The sequence below is a fragment of the Harpia harpyja genome, chromosome 3 (assembly GCF_026419915.1).
Source record: "Harpia harpyja isolate bHarHar1 chromosome 3, bHarHar1 primary haplotype, whole genome shotgun sequence".
NCBI lineage: Eukaryota > Metazoa > Chordata > Aves > Accipitriformes > Accipitridae > Harpia > Harpia harpyja.
In genome coordinates this window covers 49,260,338-49,281,570 of record NC_068942.1, presented here as the reverse complement: position 1 = coordinate 49,281,570, position 21,233 = coordinate 49,260,338, and positions in this window count along the sequence as shown.

Sequence of the window (21,233 nt, the reverse complement as noted above, 5' to 3'; positions counted from 1 at the left end):
TCTGCTTCAGCTGCAGAGGCTGAGAAGCAGAGGCACAGTCTTTGTTGTTGGTAAACAGCTTGACATTTCATAGTATTGGACCAGTCAGAGGGCTTTCAGTCTAGAGTTTGAGTATTAAGAAATAACGGTATAGTCACTATTTAGTTAGGTATTCTCAGATAGCTTGGGGTAATTATTAGCTGGCATATCCAGAGTCACATACAGTTACTGTGAAATGACCATACGGAGATTATGTAAATGAGTTTCCAAGAGTGAAAATGCAATGAAGTATAAAAGTGAATAAAAACTGCCGAATATCGCTGAATGAGTGAACACTACCTCTACACTCTGATTAGCTGATGAAATCTATTTTCATAAACAAAAGCAAACTTGCAATGGATTAGAGGGGAAAAGAAACCCTAATGAACCTAAGTTACTTCCATTTACAAATGGCATTTCACAGTTGACCAAAAGACACTCAATTTGCTTTCGCATAGTATGCGGAAAATAAAAGGTATGTTTGTTTATACAGTCCTTGCTGCAAAACTGCCTTATTTTCCATTTTAGTTTTTTAATGTACTTCTACAATAAAATAGTAATTGCATAAGAAAACAGCTTTTCACTGAACCAGTCTCTTTCCACATATATTCCTGTTCATATCCTCTTACTTCAGTGGCTGAAATAAAGCAATGGAGGAAAGAAGCTGGGGGAGGGTGCTGTAAAGTAAACCCACACTGTTTCACTTTTATTAGCATCAGAAACTGCTCCATAAAGAGCAATCTATCATTCTCTAGTTTGATAGTATTTGGGGTTTTTTGTTTACTAATGAAATGATTAACTAAAACCCAATTGTCTAATAGTTATTGCTGCTGATAAAATACAAGAAGCAGATTTGGTTAAAAGTGTAGGATTGTTTCATCTTTGTTTTCCGTTTTGTGCTTTCATAGAACTGAGAATACCGCTCATCTTTGCACAGGCAGGGCCAGGAATAAAATATCTCTTTTCACTGGTTCCTACTGTTAGTGGAACATTTTCTTGTAGATATCAGTTTTATTATAGTTCAGGTATCTTGCCAGAAGACATTCTTCCACTTTGCGTATTCATTCTTTAATACATATAATGCAAGGCTTTCTATGCTGCAGGTTCCTTATAAAAAGGGATTTGACATGCCTGGTTTTAAGCTTTTTCTTCTAACAGTCACATTCAGGATGACTGCCAAATAAAAAACACTTGGTTTTCAGAGCAAGAAAAATTCTGCAATACACAAAGGATGGCATGCTATTAATAATTTTGAAATGAAAATATTTTTTCTCCCATTGTCTTCATTGATTTTCCCCCTTTTTTTACTCAAAAAGGTAGCCACATTCATCCAACTTCAGACATGTCCAGAAATACGAGCTGTTTCAGAGCATCTAAGTTAGATTTCCACTCCGAACTAGGAAGAATAGCCACTGAACTGCATTCAGTACTTACATGGTAGTATAACACCTTAAGACATCATGTTAAAACCATAGTTTTGGAGATATGTATGCCAACCACTTTCTGTTATTGAAAGCCTGCACAGAAGATGTATAGGTTTATGCATTTCCTTTCAAGAGACCGATGGGCTTGTAATGGTGCATGAACCATGTCTGTGTATCTCTTGGAAACAGATGTCGTCTGAACTTGTAATATGACTTCCTAGGTACTACTCATTTTCAACTTTTGCAAGTTGCTGCAGCACCATTGAATCTGCAGTCATTTCCAGCGGCTCAGTTAGACCTGGTATCACTACTCAGAAAGAGCCTTTTGAGTGAACAGGTGGGTTTAATGACATGTAGGACACATCTTGGAGCCTCCCATAGTTTTGTGCAAGGATGGCTAAGTCTAGCTTCAGTTGGGGAACTCACAGCTTTAAAATGAACAGTTTGGCATGAGTGAAGGTTATCTGGCTGGGAACTGTTTTAGAAAATATGCCTCCAAACATCCCACTGTAACGAGAGTAGCATACGGAGTGGTAGGAAAGACAAGGAAAAGAGGGACTTGCATTTTAGTTTTCTTCCAGAATAACTCCTATTGTCTTTCTTTCCTTCCACTTGAAAATAATTTCTTACTAGATTCTCAAGCAGGAGAAAATTTTCTCTTTAAAAAATAACCAGTCTCTAAGGAGTAGAGCTTGTAGTCAGTAGTCACGCTTCCTTGATAAAGAGATTTTTTTTACACTGAAGGTTTATACAGAAAACGTGTATAACTGCTTGCTATTATCTTAGTGTCTGTATTTAACCTGTCCTGTTTACAGGCCTAGCATCAATTGTCTTAGTTACCTAAGTGTAAATCCTACTTTGTTTTTTTTTAATGCCATCCTATAGTCTTTTTGCCATCAGCAGTAAAGATTACCCGTGTCAATGAGGCTTTCAGTGTACCTGTTTAACCCAGTCTTCTTCAGACTGTTTAGCAGTGCCTGTGCAGGCTCAGTGACTCCACTGAGCTGTGAAAGGAGTAGCAGGCTGGAATTTACTAAGCAATTCAGCTGAAGCTAGATAAATAGAATAAAATATGGTACAGTCAGACTTAGCTGTATGGAATGTAAGTAAACAGATTGTGGACACTGGAAGTAAAAAGAATGCAAATAAAATTATTTTCACTTACAATATTGCAGATAAGACTGAATATGTTGAGGGGCTAAAAATCTAAAGAACTGCTTTTGGAATAGATCAGAGAAACATTTTCAGTCCTGTAGGGTTTCATCCTGTTCCTTGTGTCTACTTGTATGTCCTAGAGATACTAATAGAAACTTGTCAATTTTAAGACTAAAGAAATCCCTAAGTTATCCAGACTGTTAGATCTTCGTATAACACAAGCACATAAAATTTTATCTTACATCTTTTTTCTGAGCCAAGTAACTGTGTCAGGCACCACTCAGGAGCCATCTATCTAAACTATCCAAACCCTACTGGCAAGGAAGTGCTGGGCAAAGTTACACACTTGGTATAAGTTATCAGAGAAGGGGAGTTCCCACACCTTTATCTCAGGCAACAAACTTTGTGTCAGCTTTGGATTAGTTAAGCATGTTTTTCAGGGAAAAAAAATAATCCATTTCTGCTGCAGATATTACAGGCAATGGAGAAATTACCACTTGCTGAGTTAATTTGTTCCAGGAGTTAATCATCCTCAGTGTTAGGAAAACAAAACTAAAATCTTTATTTCTTAGCTTATCTTTAGGTTTTAGTGACTTGATCTGCTCTTTCTTCTAGATGAAACAGCTGTTTCATACCTCATAATTACACATCCAAATCAGGTGTCCTTGGTACTTTTGATGAACTGAGTAGAATCAACTGCCTAAGTCTACTACTTGGAAACAGTTTTCCAGCTTAATGACATGTGGTTGTCCGGTAGGAAAAATCAAACTCAAAAACTACTTTGTGAATGTTCCTTTTTTGACACATAAATTGTCAATAACCAGTCTAGAAATTTGACATATTCACTCTTTGAGATAACTTATGAATTTTTTCTACAACTAATATTTGGTCTTGATATAGCACAGAAAGCAGACAGTGACTAAGTGAAAAAAAAATATTTTGACTGTAACTAATATAAATAATTCATTGTAATTTGTACAAATAATTTTTTTTTAATATACATGCAAAAGTTTATACATTGAGTCTACTTACTTTGGTTCTCTCTTCTTCAGAAGAATTTCATATAAAAACTACCACTTTTCACAGATGTGGAAGGAAATAAAAAGCCAAAATGCAAGATATTTTTCAGACTTTGTGAGTGTTCAGCTGTGGAGGGAAGATTCCAATGTGAGCAGCAGGTAATTAATACAGTGTTCTCCTGCAAAGGCTATATTTTCATTGTTAACATCATGTGATTTCTCTTTATATTTTGTCAGTATAATGGCACATATGGGCCTGAAGTTAACCTTGACTAGCTACATTAAAGTGAAATTTGTCTTTTCCTTGTTTTCACTAATTTATAAAAGTTTACATTGCTTGATGTAAAATACATCATTTCTCAGTAGTGAAAGACATAGCCTGAATCTTCAGACAGTGTGAAACAATAGCTCTAAGGGAAATGTAAATCGCTCGCATTCACTTCTGTGGTGTTATAATTCTGACACGGAATCCTAAAAGGTAACATTTTAAATGTTTTAACAAAATTTGGTAGCAATGCATTTCCTCAGTCTTCAGTAACTGATTTCCTGTTTACTTGTTCTACAACACAATTATCCATGAGAACACTTACAGCTGAGAAAAGCAAAATCCTCTTGTTGAAGGGCTTATCATGCTGACTGCATTTTAATATTTAATTCAATAGAGTTAAATGCCAAGACTGCAGGTCTTCAGCCTGACTACTGAACCAGTGGGCGTTAGACATGGAGCAACCCCATTTCTCCTGCAAACTGAAGTCAAGGCTGTGGCAGAATAGATATGGCCTTGAATCTCTAGGTACTATCACAGAGTGAATTTAGAAACCGATCTTTAGTATTAAAAATTTGTAATTTATTCCAGTGTGGCTTATAATTCTCCTAAACATGACAAAAGAAACTCAATCATATGATTTACAACATAAAGCTAACACAGCAGGAATTATATCTGCATACATAATTCATAACCAATGTACGCTGTGTTCATATGCCACAGAATACAATCTTTAATATAGATGTAATGTTGGCTTTTTGTGAATATGTAAACATTTTGACCTACTGATCTATTTATTTTTGTGTGTGGTCATGCTAATAAACTCACAGACTCAAATATTTACAGCAAACAGAATGGAAGGTTTGCAAAAAAATGTTAAACTGATTTTTGTTTTTAATGGGAATGAAAGAAAATGTTTCACTTATTCACTTAGACCTACCTCCATGTATCTTGTCTCTCTTAATTTTTTTGTCTATGCTTCTGCCATCCATTATAAGCTGGGTCACCCTGATGGTGCTTTTTGAGATATGAAGCTACACTAGATACTATATGTAAAATGTGATTAAGGACTTGCTAATTTGAGATCACTGTCTATTTGTATTCCAGTGAATCATTAGAGAATTGAGACCCAGGAGGCTGAAATTCCTAAATTTTTCTCCAAGAAAGAAACAGATTTTCTAGTGAAATCTAAACAGAAACATTAGTATCAGAATTTAATATTGTGGCATCTAGATCGAGCTCATAGCTAGAAGGCAGAGATGGACTGCTTTCTACACATATCCTTTCCTGTACAAGGCTATAGCATCTCACGTTTTTTTGAAGGCTTATTTAATTCATGTTGGCATTCACTAACATTTAAAAAACATGTCACTCCTCACCAGGTGTTCTAACTGAAAGCAGAGATGGACGAAATGTATTCTACAGTCTACTAATGACAGGGGTCCACTATTTTAATGAAAATGTAAAAAATCCTGTTTGTAAAAATATTTACAAAGTCATCTATGAAAATAAGGATGATGAAAGGGGTGCCTACATTAATTAACATGATTTTGTGCAAAGTTCTTTTTCATAAAAAGATTAATTTTCATGTACTGGAAGCTGCATTTTCATGTTATGTAATTTTTTTCTCTTCTATGTTTTTTCTTCAGAGCAGTTTGATTATCAGTACCCATCACAGGATAAGCATTGTGGCTGTGTCTGCCTAGGAGAAATCAGCCAAGAATTCTAACAATGTACCAAATCCTCTTCTGAAAGATATAATCTGTAGAGAGCATCTACTTCATCTGACAAACATGATTTCAATTCAGGAAATAGCTCACAATCATTCTATTGGATCTGACATCAGTGGTATCCACGCAGCCATTCTGTGCAAACTCCCTGCTTTTAAAGGCCTTCCCATCACTGTTATTGGTCTCACAGATGATGAAGTATGACACTCCATAAACAATGAGCTGGGCCTTTTGTAGACTGCTTTGCTTTTTTTGGCTTCAAACTGCCACTGAATGTCAAATCAATTTGGCTCTCATTAGAACAGCTTTATATGTGCAAATGTATTTGTGTCTGGTTGCCACTTTTTTCTATTTTTGCCTTCCTTTCCCTTTGCTTTTTTTTCTCCTCTCCCTTGGATGATGTCATATTTCTCTAATCAAAGCCAACACCTGTTTCTCTAAAATAGGACCCTCTGTGTAGAGCTCTTTATCACAATCTGAGTACACCCTAGATGGGCTCATTATGAATCAAGTTCCCTCAGAACAAAGAGGAAGTGCTCTGTTACAGTGACATTGTACATCATAGAGCCTGGATAAAGTCAAGAGCTGATGTAACCATGACTTTTGACATCCCAAGAGACTGCTGTCTAGATAGCGCAAGGTGTGTAAGCCACTGTCTTTGATAAGTAATGAAACAGACAATAAATCTGACCCTGTGTTGAAGAACAGCTCAACTTACACAATGCTGTATTGGGCTTGGTGGGCTTCTGGGTTTGGAGGTTTTTTTCTTAACCAATTAAAAGGAACACAGAATTGCAACTTTGAGCATTTCTGGTTTTGTAAACCACAAACCTGCTTGGACAAGCTAAATGAAGAATGCCACACAATGAAGGGAATAGAACAAAATGGGGATGACATAGAACTCCCAGTTATGAGCCCATGAAGATCTGGTCTAACAGAACACATTGCAAGTAGTCTGAAATGGCTGAAGATTAGGAAAGGGGAATTAGAGGGGGAAAGAAAGAGTGATATGTTGAAAGGCTACCATAAACTCTGTGTTGTGACAAATGTGAAAGAAACATAGGCTTACTTTTCTTGCAGTTAGGACAACCTGCCTCTTACAAGACTTGTCTCATGGAAATAGCTGATGAAGTGTACTGCGCCTGGAATGGCATTGGATCGTGTTGAACAATGGTGTAAAATTCCTTTTTCTCCTCTAGAAATAGCTTCTTTTCTAAGTTTCAGCACAAAACCGTGCTTCCTCTTCTACCCACATCTTATACAAGCTGAAGGCCAGTGCATATTTCCATTCACTTCAGGAGGAATATAAGTTTTCAAATAACTACCTAACTATACCCAGGCCAGAGGCATGTTCTGTCCCAGATGACAAGGCACTTGTAAATAGTCAAACTACATGCTGTCTCCTCTTGCTTGTGTTGTTCCTTTTGCAGAGAGCCAGAAATATTTTTTACTTCTTTAAATGGAAAGATACACATTTTAGAACCTGGGGAACCTACAGAGAGAGAGAAGGAGTGAGACAGAAAAAAAATGGTGCTAACTATACCCCAACTCCATCTAAACATGAACTTCTGGCATTTATGAAGGAAGAAGCTTTCTCTGGACATTGCAGGATAGAAATAAAGGAGAAAGAACCAGTCTTTTCTCACCAGCATTCTCACTTGCAATAATGGCTTAAAACATCTTCAGAGGACCTCAGGCTGTCCAAGGAGGGTCCTTGCTCAGTTTGTAAGTGGATGAAGTCACTCCTATATGATGGGACTCTTGAGTCAGACACTCTCCAAGGAAAATGCCTATTTTCAGAGCTGAAGAAGAGGTTTGCTTGGCTCAGATACTTAGTGATTTCAAATCCAGTGCTAGCTCTAACTGAAATATATTGGTAATCTGCCATCTGTGGTTTTCTTGAGCAGAAATTTTGACTGAAGTCCAGGTCTTAGTAGATATGAGGCCACATTACAAAATCCATCCTCCTACTCAACATCATCCTTCATAGTGTCTTACTATGTCACTGCCTTTGGATTAAGGACCACAGCAAAGTATGGAAAATGTGGATACTTCAGTTGCCAAGTCATTTCTTGGTCTCTTTATTGAAGCTATCTATAGTGAATATTTCATTGCTGACATCTATTCTAGCCACAGGATTGTCAAAGCATTTTTTCATGTGTAATAAATTTGCATAAACATTCCACCCCAAATATAATGAAACATAGGAAGGATAAGAAAGACCTAAATTATATTTTAAAAAAATATTAAAAGACTTCTTGATTGATTTGCAGAGGCAAAGCAAAACTCCTTCATATAGTGGCCTCATGAATGAGATGATAATATGCAAGTAAAGCATAATGATTGGCATATTAAATACAAGATCTTTGTCACCATCTGTTTCCTGATTGTGTCAGCAAGTTGTTTTTTTTTCATGGAAGTGTGAGAATACACCATGGCCTCGAAGTATCAAAATGTCAATTATACATCACATTTTAAAGTTGGAAGCCCAAATCATAAAAAACATTTTGAAATGTCCCTGAATTCTGCTTGAAACATTGACAAATGATTACCTATCCTTCACATTTAGCCTTACTGTACAGTAGCACCGGTTATTGTGCTGGAAAATAAAACAGAGCAGAAACACTATAGAGGCCAGGTTTACAACTCAGTAATGAATACTTAAAAATCGATACAGAAGGAGACAGGGAAGGAACTAAGAATTCAAAACGAAGTGAATAGTTGCAGAACAGCCCTAACAAATACTTGTCATTTCAAGCTCAAGTACTTTGAAAACAGTTTTGCATTTCTGATATTTTTCATTACAAATAATACTTACTTATAAGGAAGACAGTATTCCTTTTTCTACATTTTCACCTGTACTGACAGGAAAAAAAATGCATCCTTGTTAGTGTAATGAATCAGTAGAAACTGCAGAAGTAGAAAACCTGTGTCAAAGCTAGCTAAAATACAGGAACCTTTCCATTAATACAACAGGTCCTGGTTTATACCCTCAGTGGTCTTATATGAGAACTGGTGGGAGATAATGTTTTTATGTCCCACATAGGATGAGGTCTACTAGCACCATCAGTTACCAGTTTCAGCAGCCCAGAGGCGAATGCATACAAAAAGCTCCTGATTCTAGTTCTGAAATATAAATACAAGTCCCTTCCAAAGCTGAAAAGGCCACTAGTGTCTCAAGGTATTATTTCTGATAGGGGGATGAAGCAGAGGGAATAGGTATCATGTAAACTAATTCTTCACTCACTGAGGACACTGATAAGATCGCCAAATAAATGCAATGGCTTTTAGATTTGCTCCTAGACCAATTATTATACCAGTGAAAATGAAATAGCTATGTCTGTGTAAAATATGATGAAGAGCATAATCATGTCCAACTAATCTAGCATGAGCTAAGTTGGAAGAAGAACTGTAAGGAGCCTAAATGAAAAAAGTGACCTTCTGAACTTGTACCTAATTGGACTTTTGATGGAGCATAATGAACGCATTTCTTCTATCTCATAATTTCTGATTGTCCTAATATTAATACTTTATAAGATATACAATCCCCTGTTTAAAACAGACTGCTTATATGATATTTGCAGATGAGTTATAAATTTTTGCTGTAATAAGGCAGCAATTTATAACATTCAAAATTGATTCCAAATGAGGCTGATCCCAAAATGAGGCGACTTCAAATAACATAACTTATATTACATGTTTGGGGTCATTCTCTTTGCCTGTGAAACAGGGATGCTAATACTTAACAATTATTAAGTACTTCAACTCTAACTAATAATAACTTAAGTTCTAGTATGGCTATGTATATTAAGCATGCATGTACATGTATATTAAGTCAAAAAGTCTGGGAAATTCAATCTGGTTTTTCTTATTTAGGCAGTTCTCCCTGTGCAATTGTATATAGGCATCTCTTCACTAGTAATATAAACCTTTTTCCTACTTCAAAAGTTCATGTAAATAATCTGTAAAGTTTCAGCAGAGATTCGTGTATTTCTAGTGGAGCAGCATGCTCTGCCAGATACCAGTCTCTCCATTCATCAGCAAATGTTCATCATAAGCTGCTGGAAAGCAGAAGAGAATAAAGTCAGAGTTGAAACTGTGCAGCTGTAGTTTGATTGATAAAGTTTGTAGCCTGAACCTACATACACATATGAAGCAACACTCTGAGCAGAAAAAAAGAATAAGTGAGAAAAAAGTGCTTCTGAGAGCTTTCACATGTGTCTGTTGCCAAGGTAACCACTGTATGTATGCCTTCCGAACAGGTACCTTTTGGGGGTCTGACTCTCAGCTTGTGCATCTCACACTGAGATGTCAACTGAATGCAGGCAGTAGGGGTCCAGCAGTAGAAACACACTATGAAAGATAACTAGTGTATTACTAACAGATGTGGTTTCATATGTATGCATACTGCTGGTGTCACTACCTTCTCTGAAAGTGAGGTCTGGATATGTGTGTGGTAATTAAATATTTTTGAAATTTGTCTGTGAACATCAGGCCATGCCTCAGATTCTCATAGCAGGGACTGAAGGAAGTTGTCCTTAATGTCTCTCTACCGTTTGTTTTTTTCTTTCTGTAAGTCCATCATACAATTTCTCCCTTCATCCTCTATGATGACCATTCTGAAATCACTCTGTTTACTAACACATGAGAAATAGTTTGACTTTTTTTTTCTCTTCTGGCTGCCACTTTTTTCTTCTTGACTGCTCTGTCAGACGTCCCAAATGAAGCAAAAAACCCTCTTGCACCTTTTTTTAAATTAAACTTGTGCTATTTAGGACTTGATCCTGAAGCAAGTGAGCTTAATAGAAGTTTTGTTAATGATATCCATGTATTTTTCTTTTCCGTCACATCAGGTATATGTCATACAAAATCATATGCTTTGTTCCATGTATTCACCTGGCACTTTCAAAAGAACACTTGGAGGATTTCTCTGCTCAATAATCTCAGCAATTGCAGAACTGGTATAGTCTGTATATTCTATATTTTTCTAGATTTCTATACATATTCTATAAAAAATACATTATAAAATTCATTATATATGTGTTATAAAATACATCTATTTGTTAAAAGAAAGAACAAAGCAATTTTCTTAATCTTTTGATTGAAAATGCATTATATTCACCAAGTTTTCCTTTGGCATTTATAAGGTAGAATCAGGAATTAAACTGTTTCAGAACAACAAATGCAAGGCTCGGTCTTGCAAGCGCTTATACTTGAGCAACTTTATGCAGAAGAGTAGTCCTGAGCTCAAAGTGAAGTTAGTTGAATTATCAGTCTGAGTAAGACTACTCAGGTGTTTAAGGTGTTTAACCAGGATTTCAAAATAGAAGCAATGTTGCTTGAGGCTGTAAATCTGTAGCTGGGTGCCAGTTCTTACTGAGAAAAAAAAAAATCACAATATTTAGAATTGATGAGTAGTACAAAAAGCTAGCTGTACTTATTCGTGCGACTTTTAAAATGTGCTGGATTCAGAAATATTCACAGTTCTATTGTGTTCATTTCTGCAGACACTGAAACAAGCAAGCTTCACTGGCATTAATGTTTGCTGAAATTAAATAAAAAATTCAGAGAAGAATTTGTAAAATGTGTTACCAGTTTTATTCTACCAGAATACTTATCACAGAAACAATGCCTTGTCACTTAGTAAACCAACAACAATTAGACAGCACAATTCAATTCCTTTACAGGGAGTATCAAAAATGTTCAAGAGAATGATTTGGAATCAATTTGCAGCATTGCAAAAATAGTGACAAAGTTAAATGGTAATATCTAACTAGTCCTAATGCTGGATTTTTCATTTAACTTCCATGGCTTTGGATCAGATTTATGTTGTCCCCTCTTCCTGGAGTACAAAACAGAATAACTCATTGGTTGGAAATTATTTACAATTATAAGTAACATAATTAGAATAAATTATTAAAGAAGCATCTTGATAAAGAAAAACGTAAACCTAAAATAAAGTGTAAACAGAGGTTGCAAAATTCAAATTAGAAATATAGCTTTGGTTTCTACAATTACAGGACTATATTACACTACCTACTTCATTATTGTGCGGAAGCAGTTAAAAATAATCAGATCAATATTATGCTCTTTACATGAAACTACTGAATCACGGCAGGAAATTTGTGCTATTCTGAAAACTGAGATCTCATAAAGAACACTCTACAGATCACTCTGAGGGAAAAACAACAACGATGTAAGTACAGCATAACCTACCAGGAAATAAAGCTCACACATGACACACATATACCATATGCATAGATGATGTTTCATGTAAAACAATAATAAAAGACAATGTAGGTAAGGAAAACTAGTCTTTCATTTAGTTATGTTTTTTAAAAGCATAGTTACATTTCAAGGACTAGCAGGAAAACTTGATGAAAAATGTACTAAAACCTCTGAGACCAGGTTTAGGGTTAAGACTAGGATTGGGGCAGGGAGAGGGAGAAAGCCGGTGCCCTTGGAAAGGGTAGGGCTCCTAAGAGGCTGCCAAAGCACGGCATGGGCTGCTGTGAGAAATCTTCCCTACTCAGACTTTCCCCTGGGGCTTCGGTATATCCCGTGGCAGAATTTTCCTGTAAGGCTCAGGGTCAGTTAGGAGAACAATACTCCCTCCTCCTCCTCCTCCTCCTCGGATAGCTCTGACAGGTGAGACCTGTTCGAGAAGCCTCAACTGGCCTTGGAGTTCTCCGAGGAAGAGCTGGAAGCAGCTGCAGCAGGGCTTCCTACCTCCTTTGCTTGCAGCTGCACTAAGCAGAGGCTCTCACGCTTGGCTTATGCCTGGACTGCATTGCAGCTACTTTGCAGCCATGCCTGTGCCTGGGCTTGTACCCTGTTGATCGGGGCTCTGACCCTGACCCATGGGCTGACTTCCTGGCTTGTTCATGTGTGACAGGACAAAGCCCTTTTGTTGGTGAGGCCATGGCTTCTGCCTGCCATGCTGTGATGCTTGGCTCCCAAATTCCCCTTCCCCTGCTAAGCAGCGACTGCCTTTATTGCTCCCTGACAGAGATATGAGACCCATAGGAAGAGCAGCACTGCACAAAGATAGTGAAGAAAAGTGGGGGCTTCTGTGAGAATTCTCCCACTTGCATCCTTTTGACAAGGGGTTTCAGCATGTCCCGCTACAGAAGTGTCCACCCACACTTAGGGTTAGGCGTGGGGTTAGGGCTATAGAGGGGAGCAAAAGATACGAGACCCATGAAAAGAGTGGGGCCACACAGAGGCTGCCAAGCCATAGCAGCACTGTGGGCGGATACGGGAACTCTCTCCCACTTAGTATTTCCAATTGTGGCTTCAGCATGTCACTTGACAGAAATCTCTGTCCAGGCTTAGGGCTTAGGCTAGATTTATGGGCAGGAGAGTCAGATATCATATTATTTTTAGACAAGTGTTTTAAGGCTTAGCTGCACAGCTAGTGGTTGCTTCCCACGTTTTTTTAAATTGTCAGAATACATCCAGGGGAGGTTTTCAATTTAAATTAGAAAGTGTTCATTGAAAGGCTTCAGTGATGTGAGGGCTTCCAATTTGAATTAACTTTTGAATGTTCTATATGAGTTAGAAAAATGCTCGAGCAGCATTTTAAAAATAATATTTACAATAATTCTGTAATATTTATAATTTCTGAAATAATATTTATGATACTTATATCTTGATAGTTGTTCTGAAAGAAGAAAAATAATTTAGCAGAGATCCAATTAACAAAGAACAACTCTAGTCCTGGTTTCTGTTCCTGCAGAATGTGAAGATTGCCATTCATGGCTTGGAAAAAAGTTTTCTCATAGCAGTCCATAATTAGCTACTGCACACAATGCTTACCATTTACCGTTACAGATAGTTGTGGTCTTAAACCAACAGAATTAATTGAGAATTACATGAATGTACTGTAAGGAAGGTATAAATTTGTCTCCTGAGAGCAAAAGAAAACAATAACTTACCGTGCAGCCAAGAGCATTGGAGGGCTTGGAGATAAGACAATATATTTTAGATATTAGGAAAAATTTTTTTACTGAGAGGGTTGTCAAACATTGGAATGGGCTGCCCAGGGAAGTGGTTGAGTCACCATCCCTGGAGGTATTCAAAAAGCGAGTGGACAGGGTACTCCAGGGCATGGTTTAGGGGGCATGGTTAATGGTTGGACTTGATGATCTTGAAGGTCTTTTCCAACTGAAATGATTCTATGATTCTATGATTCTATAATATAATGTTCTCTGGTTATGATCAAAATATTTTCAGGAGAAAGATACCGCTGAGCTACATAGGCTTACATACAATACCACCACAAAAAAAGAATAACATCTGATACAATATTGACACTATAATTTTGACAAACCCATTGCATAGTCATTTCAAGACTGACTACATGCCTTCCCTGCTGTTCTTTTTTTGCTCAGATTATTTGTCTGGTTTCATTTTGTTTGTCTAGTTAGAATTTTTAGAATGGCAATGGAATGAGGTCTAAACTGAATGTAGGCATTAGGCAAGAAACCTTGCAGGATATTTCAACAACCCATATTGGATTTCATTGTTTATTTTAAATTTGAACTTAATTACTGTGAGATCCCAGGCTCTATAAAGACAATGAGTGCCATCTATAAATGCTAATATAAATCAATGAAGAGGGGGAGATTAAATGATTTATGTTGGAGCTGAGCCACCATATAATAACGGATGCTCATTACAGCCTCAGCAATGAATGGGAAATCAAAACATTAAATAGTGCAAACAAGAAGACTATCCTATTTTGCAGGAAGTTTAAGATACTCCATTCATCCAGGTGATCCATTTTTATCCTACTAAAAGATAGGTTAAATCTTGTTTTTAAATAGACATCTTGCCTAAGAAAGGGCTCCTGGAGTTTGCCCAATGTTTCCATGACTTTGAGTTGTTGCCATCTTTGCCTGAAAAATAACAAATGTAGCTTCCAAAATTGAACTATAATATTACTGTCAAAAGAGTATTATAGCTACAAGTTTTAGGTATGCACTGCTTTTCATATCTATCGTACAGTTGACTTCATTATTAATATATCATTTTCATTACCATATATTAGTAAAGTAGGACTTCAGAACTGTTTTGTATCTCTCTCTCCAAGAATACAAACAAATAATTGTACTTTTGAACATTGATTGCTCCCGACCCTGGAAGTGTTCCAGGCCAGGTTGGATGGGGCTCTGAGCAACCTGGTCTAGTGGAAGGTGTCCCTGCCCATGGCAGGGGCGTTGGAACTAGATCATCTTTTCTTACCATTTATGAAAGCTGTTTGAGTAACATTTTGGTAAAAGACTCTAATAATGGAAATTTCTCAACAACTTGCTTCCAGATGCCTTGTCCCATGAATAAGTTCACATCATAGTTAGAATGTGAACTTATTAGAATGTCTTTGTTTGCTCTTTAATATTTCATTTTGCAGCAACATACTGGAAGTTACAATAATATTATTCTATTTATACTAGCTTTTTGTGTTTGAGGACTGTTTCAATCCATCCTCTAGGTGAAACATCCACTTTTTTAACCTTTTAATTGGGTTGAGTTTTCTAAGTTGTGGTGTTTTTTAATGATTTATTTTTGCTCACACAATTTGGAGTTCTTTCTTTTCCTCTCCAGGGCATTTTCCTCCATGACCGTATTTTGATATCCTTTTGGGAAAAAGATTCTCTTTATTTAGATGGGAGTGAAACTAACTCTTGACTCAGCTGAAGTAAGCTTTTCAAGGAAGAGAACCTCGATGCCACAAGTTCAGACCTATTTGTCTTTAGGCAGGCATGGAAGCTGCTTGCCAACTCTGTTGCCTTTGTTCAGTAATGTCTAGCGGGAGTTCCAGAAGTTTTTCATCATGTTTATGGAGCTTCTTTATCAATTTCTGTGATTCTTCTGCTAAGGTTGACTCCGTTCTTCAAGGGTGGGAGACTTTTGTCGATAGGTGTCGATACTGCATTTGGAGCTGTGCAGGAGTCAGCCCTTGAAACAATAATGTTGAAGACACACGAAGGGTCAGACAACTCTTTTCATTAACCTAAGACTAATAGTTCTAGTGTGAAGTAGGATTTGAAGCCACAAGGTCTGTGCAAACACTCCCACTCTCCCACCTATCACTCTCCAAGCTGTCTGTCTAGTTTCTGAGGTTTGAGGAGTATTTTGACTAAGAGTGCCTTATACAAATGAAGTGCTCTCTCACTTGAAGGACTTTAAGTAACAGGCTGCTGTCCTGCTTCTAGCAACATTTTTTTTTGCAGCTTTAGCCTCCATTTTCCAGCATTCTGTTCTTAGCATGCATGAAAGTATAACTGTTTGGATATGTGAAATAATGATTTATTGTCAGGATCATTATAGTAGTGTTAAAAACAAATCAAATTTCACCAACTGGCTGTTCTCTTGAATGTGGTATCTGAATGCGTCAGTGTTCTATTCAAAGCAGAGACTTTATCTTTGGTCATATAATAAAGAAGGCCCCTTTACATTATTTACTTTAGCTTAGTGTATTTCAAACAGTCATGAGTATGACAGAAATCCAAGATTAAAACATTACATTTTACTTGCCAAAACAAGAAATAAAAGAATGAAGGGGAAATATTCTAGAAATTAAAAATATTTGACTTGTTTGAATGTACTACCCTATGCAGTTTTTTGAAAGCAACACCCTCTCCCCCCCCCCCCCCCCCCCCAAATTAAGTGGAAGAAGATAGGGGTACCTGCTCTCCCTCAACAAAAATGACGCAGTATTTGCATTTCTGGCAAACTAAGTTTAGACTCATGTTATTTTATCTAACCTCCCTTTTCTCTCTTGATCTGCATAGGATGTTTGCCAGGTATTAGCTGATGATATCCAAAGGGTCTTGCTCTCCTGCTATATATTATAAATGACTTTCAAAGAAACACCTGGAAGTGCTAACTTTGTGTGGTGACAGAATGATGCTGGAATAAAAGAGGGAAGAAGTTGGATATCTGCAGTCCACCAAGTCTGTTATTTCTGTTCTGTATATAATGGCTATAAAATATGAGCTGGGAGTATGATGTCAATGCATCCACTTTCAATAATTGATATGATGAATAATCTCAACCTTCTGACACCTTCTGTATCTCCTCACATCTCAGGAAACTTCATTCATCAACCACATTTGAAATGTTTAAGTAATCTCAGTGATGTATGGAGCACTGAAACTCCCTTGTTAGAAATCTATGCTACTAACATTCTATCAAATTAAAAAGCCACTGAGCTCTTGTGCATAAAATTATCATAAATTATCTCTGAAGGTTCATTGCTGTTTGGAATGTTTAATTGCTCACTCAGCTGAACTTCAGCAGCTCAAGATTATTAATCAATTTGTCAGAAGGTTTCTCATAATGTCTTCTTTCATACTGCAGTTATATACATGGAGAACCCATGTGCAAGACAGTTTTATGCAGCAAGTCACCAGTAGCCATGCATACCTTTCACAATATTCCTTTCATATATTTAAGAGTATTTTTGGTTGTTGATTTCTCACAGAAGACTGGGAAAATGTAGTTACCTCAGCCTAATTTATTTGGATGGAAAACTAGATTCTCCAAAACAATATTTATAAGTAAGAATGGAGACGGATAATAAGAATGGGACTTTTGAAGCATTGTAACTCTACTAACTGCAGTAACAGTAAAGATCTTCTGAAACTGCGATACCTTATTAAGTGTACGTGAACAGTTTCTTCAGCCAGTTTTCCTACCAAAAAATGCATCTTTGCTTTAAAGTAATTTTTCATGAGAGAATTTGGCTTTGATGACATACTTCATCTTAATTGAAATATGTTTCATTATCTGTTTTGCAAATGTATTTTTAAATTTTTAGAGTTATGAATTCATCCTTTTTATACAGTTTTCTTTCCTTTCTTTTGTTTTACAAATGCAACTGTGTATGACACCTTATGAGAGGAGTGATGATAGTGTTTCTATTTATAAATTTTTTCTCCATCAAATCTTTTTGGACTTCTTTGATGCAGCACCGTAGAAATAGAGGGGTCTGCTTTTCCTGCTCTAGAGATTTGAAAAGAGTTTGGAATATTTTGGAGTAATATATGAATAATCATCATATTGTTTCCTATGCATGTAGAAAGATAGAGGATGAATGCTACCATATAATTGATGTTTCAAGCACCTATTTGATATTAGGTATTTATGCAGTATATCACACCATAGTATTTCTACCAAAAATTGAAAATGAAAGAAAGTATCTGTATTTTTTCTTTATCAGACCTCTTTCATAAAATTAAAATATTGGAATAATAAATACTCTTGTGTGTCTAAGAAACGTTTCAGGTATCAGAAATATGCGGAGAGCTAGCATTTTTTTTTTCCTACAAATATTCTCACCATAATCCTTCAAAGCCTTTCTTAAAACACATTATGTTCAATAACAGATGATAAAATGGGAAACAAAACACCAGTAACAAATACATTACATTTCTATACTTTCTGACATCTGGGAGTATCAAAGCACATCACAAAAATGCATAACAGCTCCTTGGTACAATTTCATCACCATTACCCATTTCCATTACACAGAACTTCTAGCACCAAGAAATAGATTGTCATTATCTTTGGCATTGAGTCAAACCCAATATGATATGCTGAAGATTGAGCAAGAAATCTTTTGAAGAAATAGGAAGAGAAGCCAGATCTTCAGGTTCCCAATAACATGTCTTAACACATGAATCCTTCCTTCATCACCCTGCTTAACAGCGATGCCTTACAGATGAACAACTGAGCTGTGATTAGATGGATTACAGACTTTCCAGTATTTGTATCTTTTTTTGGTCTTTGCACTATACAAGTCTGCCATTGCATATATTAGCAGTAGGCAAATATAGCATTGAGAAATGCGGAGGTAAAAATGTTTAAAGTGCACTATGTATGAGGCAGATCACAACAATTCCTAGAAATTTTCAGTTCTGTAAGGTCAGAATATATACACTTTGTGTATGTGTTGTTCTTCCTTCATCCAACTTCTATTTATCCATTCATTGATTATTTCAAATCAACTTGGATGTGAACATACTATTATGGATGATCCCAAACCTGCACATACTTGGCTCTAGTTATCTTATGACCTTAGTGAAAATAAACTTATCAGTAACAATCAAGACTGTTGTCACTGTTTCAAGAAATAAGTTTGAGGATCGGTTCTGTATACCAGTTCTGTATATTACAAGGAAGGTTATGCATCTCTGGCCATATACAGAGAAAATGAAAGCAATGCTGTAATTACCTTATCAATAAGTCAATGGAAGTGAATGATACCTAACACAGTTTGGATGTCATGGAACAAGGATATGTGCATAGTGAAATAAAGAGCAAGACATATAATAAGTTAGAGTCCTCAACTTATTTTTATACTCTTCCTGTTAGTTTCTTCTCCTTTCACAACTCCATCCCTCTTCTCATTTAAGCGTGAAAGCTAGAATAACTTCTTTTGTCATTCAACCTTTTAGACTGACTCCCCAGTGGTTAAATTTCTTCATTATTTATATCAACTTTGAGCCTGAACCAGAAATTCTAGTGATGTAGGTGTCAATACTTCCATGCCCAGAGACAGGTATGTTACAACTAAAGATTGTTGGTGCAGATTTTGTCTTTCCATGTGCCAGAGCATCTAAAGTAACACACTAATGCATGCTTGCATATCAGAAAGTATGTTAGCCTTTGATGTACATTTTCCTCAGTACATGACTCATTAATTTAATAGCTCATAACACTCCATTATGTTAGTCCAGCTATGACATATGCTCTGGTGTATGCATGAAAGGTTCTTATGAAATGTTTACTTGAAAAAAACTGGCTGTATTTAAACATGAATTAGAAATAACATTCTGTGATCACTTTACATGTAAGAATTTTATTGGTCATGAATTTACATATAGTTTTAGACATAAAGGAGATTATTTATTTATTCTAGAAACTGAAATCCTGAATGCCGTATTTTAACTTAGGACAATCATTTATTTCACTGTCCATTTAAGTCAATCTCTGTTATTACAGATTTGTCCATGTGTATGTCAACGAGTAACGATTTTCATTGAGAAAGAATAAATAGTGACCACACAAAAATCAGTTCCAAAGAACTCAGTTCTCAGGGCCTTTTGAAACATTGTGCATCTATGCACTCTCAGAAGACTCAGAAGAAATGGTCTATGCAGTTGATTTCTGAAGACTGAACTTGCATGGTCCCCATGAACATTCCAGGCTCTCTTGGAAACTCTTACACTTGCCTTACAGCAGTACTGCACGATGGCTGCAAGAGCAGCAGCTGCCTCACTGGCAGCTAAACAAAAGTTAACACAGTAGTTCAGTTTCCAGCAGCAGTTATTTTAGATTCATAGGTTTAACAGAGTTAGCAAAAATAAGCTGTGCCTCCTATCATGCTGAAAGATAAGTGACTTGATGTCTCGTAAAGGAAGTGTTTATCATGCATGTAGGACTCTCAGAAGAACAAATCGTACTGATTTTTTTCTTTACCAAGAACAACAAAAGAAATACATTTTCTAAAGCAAATTCCTAGTGCTTTTACACTATTGATTTTCTAGCTTTTTCTGGAAACCTCTGACATACTAAGCTAAACATTCATTTTTATTCTATAATGTATTAAAGGTATTGTCAAAGAAACAAACTGTAGGAGTAAGTTGCTTAAACACTGCATGGTAAGGATGAATTAAAATGTTTTGAATGCAAGAGACCAGGTTCATTCAAATCCCTCTGGATGATGCAAGTCATCCACAAAAGGACACAAACCAAACATTACTTCTTTTTCTGGGACATGTATCTGGCAAACATTACCCTTCTAAAAGCTTCAGGGACATTACTTTAGCCATTTCCCATTGACACATATTTTCTCTTTGATGTTTTTGAAATGCTTATAGCAGATTAAAATGGTCATTCCTTCACCAGATGTCCTTGGGAGCAAGTGTAGGTGAAAGAAATCTTTGTATATAGAAGACTCCTACTAGGTAATAAATCTCATGCTTGAAAGTGTGGTTCTTCTGAAGAATCCTTCTAGTGATTCACAAACCCCTTCAGGAAGGTGCTGATGTGAAGGTTGAGCACACATAGGTAGCTTTATTTAGGGTGCATTCTACCCTAAGTCTAAAAACTTTTCAACTAGCCATGTTCACTTATATGCTTAAGAACACAGGATATATCTCTGTGGGTTTCTATAATGGCACTGCAGGCTACACCTGCTTATCTTGACAGATAGAGATGTAGCCAGTCATGAATGGTTAGCATCAGGCTGTTTAGGCAGTTGGAGACATTTTCATCAAAAATTAAAATGAATATATTTAGTGGGTAAGATTCCTTCCAGAGCTTATGCTTCTTGTGAATAAGATGTCGCAACAGCCAGGAATGAAGTGACAGATGGAAGTCCAGATCTTCTCACACTGATCAGGTTCCATTGTATTCATACCATCAAATTAGCAGTAACAGCATAGATGGATGATTGATTTTGTCACCTTCATGGCTTCTGCCACTTCTCTTCTACATATCTGATAATAGTTCATACAAAGGTGGTCCATGCCACCAAAAGTGAACCTTAATCATATCCTTTGAGATCCCAAACCATCTCTTCTCACTACCAGAAATTACAAGTAAACAACAG